This window comes from Schistocerca cancellata, unplaced genomic scaffold, assembly GCF_023864275.1.
Source record: "Schistocerca cancellata isolate TAMUIC-IGC-003103 unplaced genomic scaffold, iqSchCanc2.1 HiC_scaffold_334, whole genome shotgun sequence".
Lineage (NCBI taxonomy): Eukaryota > Metazoa > Arthropoda > Insecta > Orthoptera > Acrididae > Schistocerca > Schistocerca cancellata.
The window spans coordinates 1-5,000 of record NW_026046352.1 but is presented as its reverse complement, the minus strand read 5'-3'; the positions used below and the strand labels follow the sequence as shown (position 1 = coordinate 5,000).

The 5,000-nt window shown below is 52.6% G+C and overlaps 1 non-coding gene across 1 annotated transcript in view; it reads right to left on the bottom strand.

Annotated features, from left to right (window-relative positions):
- LOC126118121 (small subunit ribosomal RNA) overlaps positions 1 to 557 on the bottom strand; it is a 1,909-nt gene extending 1,352 nt beyond the window's left edge. Inside the window, exon 1 of the ribosomal RNA XR_007525578.1 lies at positions 1 to 557. This exon is cut by the window's left edge and continues 1,352 nt beyond it. This is a non-coding gene — a ribosomal RNA (small subunit ribosomal RNA).
- Positions 558 to 5,000: the final 4,443 nt, after the last annotated feature.

Here is a 5,000-nt window from a genome sequence, read left to right as displayed (position 1 = left end):
CTCGTTAAAGGATTTAAAGTGTACTCATTCCGATTACGGGGCCTCGGATGAGTCCCGTATCGTTATTTTTCGTCACTACCTCCCCGTGCCGGGAGTGGGTAATTTGCGCGCCTGCTGCCTTCCTTGGATGTGGTAGCCGTTTCTCAGGCTCCCTCTCCGGAATCGAACCCTGATTCCCCGTTACCCGTTACAACCATGGTAGGCGCAGAACCTACCATCGACAGTTGATAAGGCAGACATTTGAAAGATGCGTCGCCGGTACGAGGACCGTGCGATCAGCCCAAAGTTATTCAGAGTCACCAAGGCAAACGGACCGGACGAGCCGACCGATTGGTTTTGATCTAATAAAAGCGTCCCTTCCATCTCTGGTCGGGACTCTGTTTGCATGTATTAGCTCTAGAATTACCACAGTTATCCAAGTAACGTGGGTACGATCTAAGGAACCATAACTGATTTAATGAGCCATTCGCGGTTTCACCTTAATGCGGCTTGTACTGAGACATGCATGGCTTAATCTTTGAGACAAGCATATGACTACTGGCAGGATCAACCAGGGAGCTGCGTCAACTAGAGCTGAGCAGCCGGCCGCCCGGGAGTGTGTCCCAGGGGCCCGCGCGAACACGCAAGCGTCCGCTCAATTATTCTGCAAACAGGAGGAGGCTGAGCTCCCCTGCACAATACACCTCGAAACCCTCTCAGGTCCCGGCGGCGCGCAGCGCCGTCCTAAGTACTTGGTCGGGTTCGAGAGAGGCGCAATCGCCCGGAGTTAGGCGAGTAGACGCTTTAGGTGCGACCACCCGTGCTCCCAACTGAGCTTGCCGCTGCCGACAGAGGCCCGGGAGCGTGCTGTCGTGGCATTGCCGGCGGGAGACAACACGCGCCACCTACGGTGACCGGCAGCTCCAACGCCAGCGCCACAGAAGGGCAAAGGCCCCACGTGGGTGCCGAAGCGAACTCTCCCAGCACAGCGCACGTGCCAACACGTCTGCACAACTGCGATACAAACCACCAGCGAGAACCGCTGGGGCGACCGAGCAGCAGACGGCGTCGCGGCGCCGAGTGCCGGGCGGCGGCGCATCCTCAACGCACACAGTCCTCAGTCGGACCAGCACACTGCAGATGTCCACCGCGCTTCGCACCGGGCCCGCGAGGACCCACTTTGGCCGCCCGGCGCCGCGCGCAGGGTGCCCCGGCGCGCAGCTGCGCCGCCTGCCGCGTCCGTCGGCCGGCGCGCCTGCCACTGGGCGCCCCCACCAGCCGGCTGTAGCGCGTGCGCCCACGCACCGCGCGGCCAGCACGCCGGGCGGCCCCCCCTCACCGGCCGGGGACGGTCCCACCCAGCCACCGCCGCGTATCGCTTCACACACAGATTTGCCCTTACTGATTTACCTCCAGCAACAACAACCGCACCACAATGGGTTTACCAGTTGTTCATTTGCGTAACGTCACCAGCAAACGTAGACGTCCATCCCAGTTTGCAAATGCAACGATTATTGCATACCTGTCTGTTAGGTGTCACGACACACTACGTCTGCCCACATACACGCAACAAAATGTGCACGACTAGAGAACACGTGGGAGGTGGCCCCCTACGTATGCGATGTCCATTACGAGACCGACTGTCAACCAGCATCTGTACCATGTCGCAGATGTGGAACGCGGTGCACCATGCTATCACACTGTGTGAGAAGAGACGACTACGTTTGAATACACGCGCCACTACATCAACAGACGGCTCATGCTGATCGCCATCCAGGGCGTCCGTTAATCCCACACGTCTCTATGGCGTACCACACTGCAATGTAGCTGTTATGGGGAGACGGCACGTGGCTGAGTGCACAACATTTGGACCGTATGGTTCGCTGTTGTTGGGCGCAGTCGTTGTACGGTCACACATGTGCCACAGCGTATCATGCAGTACATACGGACCTATGTGCAGTACAATGTGAGGGTTAAGCTTACGACATCAGCGGACAGTGGACACAGGCCGTACCACGACGTAGACTGAGCGCTTCGACATGCGAATGCCAGTGAACAGCTGCGAAGGGCATTGAACACGCAAGCACCTGAACGACCAGCGTGCGAAGGCAGGGGGAGGGTGGGGGCGATGTACATCTGCAGTCGTCCACATTACAGTGTACAGCGGGAGCATGTAAAAAGTAAGCAACACTTGCGAAGTGTTGAACATGAAACGATACACAAGAGGGTGGGCGGTGCGAGTAGCGAACTATATTCAGAGGGTTGTGGTTAGACAACACTGGATTAATGTAACGTGTCATATGCCAATTACAGAGCAGGTTAAGGCACAACTTGGGTTAGGTTAAGGCACAACGTGGGTTAGGTTAAGGGCACAACTTGGGTTAGGTTAAGGCACAACGTGGGTTAGGTTAAGGCACAACGTGGGTTAGGTTAAGGCACAACGTGGGTTAGGTTAAGGCACAACGTGGGTTAGGTTAAGGCACAACGTGGGTTAGGTTAAGGCACAACGTGGGTTAGGTTAAGGCACAACGTGGGGTTAGGTTAAGGCACAACGTGGGTTAGGTTAAGGCACAACGTGGGTTAGGTTAAGGCACAACGTGGGTTAGGTTAAGGCACAACGTGGGTTAGGGTTAAGGCACAACGTGGGGTTAGGTTAAGGCACAACGTGGGTTAGGTTAAGGCACAACGTGGGTTAGGTTAAGGCACAACTTGGGTTAGGTTAAGGCACAACTTGGGTTAGGTTAAGGCACAACTTGGGTTAGGTTAAGGCACAACTTGGGTTAGGTTAAGGCACAACTTGGGTTAGGTTAAGGCACAACTTGGGTTAGGTTAAGGCACAACTTGGGTTAGGTTAAGGCACAACTTGGGTTAGGTTAAGGCACAACTTGGGTTAGGTTAAGGCACAACGTGGGTTAGGTTAAGGCACAACGTGGGTTAGGTTAAGGCACAACGTGGGTTAGGTTAAGGCACAACGTGGGTTAGGTTAAGGCACAACGTGGGTTAGGTTAAGGCACAACGTGGGTTAGGTTAAGGCACAACGTGGGTTAGGTTAAGGCACAACGTGGGTTAGGTTAAGGCACAACGTGGGTTAGGTTAAGGCACAACGTGGGTTAGGTTAAGGCACAACGTGGGTTAGGTTAAGGCACAACGTGGTTAGGTTAAGGCACAACGTGGGTTAGGTTAAGGCACAACGTGGGTTAGGTTAAGGCACAACGTGGGTTAGGTTAAGGCACAACGTGGGTTAGGTTAAGGCACAACGTGGGTTAGGTTAAGGCACAACTTGGGTTAGGTTAAGGCACAACGTGGGTTAGGTTAAGGCACAACTTGGGTTAGGTTAAGGCACAACTTGGGTTAGGTTAAGGCACAACTTGGGTTAGGTTAAGGCACAACTTGGGTTAGGTTAAGGCACAACTTGGGTTAGGTTAAGGCACAACTTGGGTTAGGTTAAGGCACAACTTGGGTTAGGTTAAGGCACAACTTGGGTTAGGTTAAGGCACAACTTGGGTTAGGTTAAGGCACAACGTGGGTTAGGTTAAGGCACAACGTGGGTTAGGTTAAGGCACAACGTGGGTTAGGTTAAGGCACAACGTGGGTTAGGTTAAGGCACAACGTGGGTTAGGTTAAGGCACAACGTGGGTTAGGTTAAGGCACAACGTGGGTTAGGTTAAGGCACAACGTGGGTTAGGTTAAGGCACAACGTGGGTTAGGTTAAGGCACAACGTGGGTTAGGTTAAGGCACAACGTGGGTTAGGTTAAGGTAGAAATTGCGTTACATTGCGGTACAAATTGCGTTACATTGCGGTACAATTGCGTTACATTGCGGTACAAATTGCGTTACATTGCGGTACAAATTGCGTTACATTGCGGTACAAATTGCGTTACATTGCGGTACAAATTGCGTTACATTGCGGTACAAATTGCGTTACATTGCGGTACAAATTGCGTTACATTGCGGTACAAATTGCGTTACATTGCGGTACAAATTGCGTTACATTGCGGTACAAATTGCGTTACATTGCGGTACAAATTGCGTTACATTGCGGTACAGATTGCGTTACATTGCGGTACACATTGCGTTACACATTGCGGTACACATTGCGTTACACATTGCGGTACACATTGCGTTACACATTGCGGTACACATTGCGGTACACATTGCGTTACACATTGCGTTACACATTGCGGTACACATTGCGGTACATTGCGGTACACATTGCGGTACATTGCGGTACACATTGCGTTACATTGCGGTACACATTGCGTTACATTGCGGTACACATTGCGTTACATTGCGGTACAAATTGCGTTACGAATTTGGTTAAGTTAAGGTGCAAAATGGGTTAGGTTAAGGTGCGAAATGGGTTGGATTACAGTACACAACGTGGTAAGAGAGTGTGTTGGGGGGGGGGGGGGCCGAGGTTCGTTGGTAGTGATCATTGTAAGTGAATGTCTGAGGCAGCTTCAGTATGTCACAGCAGTTATGTCTCGTCAGGATGCGCTTTTCGCTCGTGACTGGAGGCGCGCCCGCGTCTGTGGTTGCGGCAAGGGAGCGGCAGACCTGTGTGATTCATTCCTGCCATTGTTTCTGTGCCGTAACAGGAGGCAGTGTGGTGGTGTTGGGTGCACCCCTGTGTAGGACATGTGTGGGTGTTGGTGGCTTATCTGAGCAATTGTGGATGTCGGACGGGTGGGATATTCTATTTTAGAATTGGACCCCCTGGGTGTGGTTATCATAGTGTGGATGGTGTACTGTGGCGGAGAGGATGCACGGACGTTGGTCCATGCTGGTGCTTACATATTGTATCTGTGTCTGTTACAGGCAGAGAGTAATGTGTGATAGAGTGTCTCGCTGATGTGTGGTTCATATTGTGTGCACAGACTTACAGCATGTATAGGGACAGCGGGAATTTGGCATATTGGATATAACTCTTCGTGAAACGCAAGATATAGGGGTGGATTGCAACGTACGAGTGCGGGAAGAGTCCGCCGTTCATCCGCTGGAGTTGCGATTTCGGCGGTTG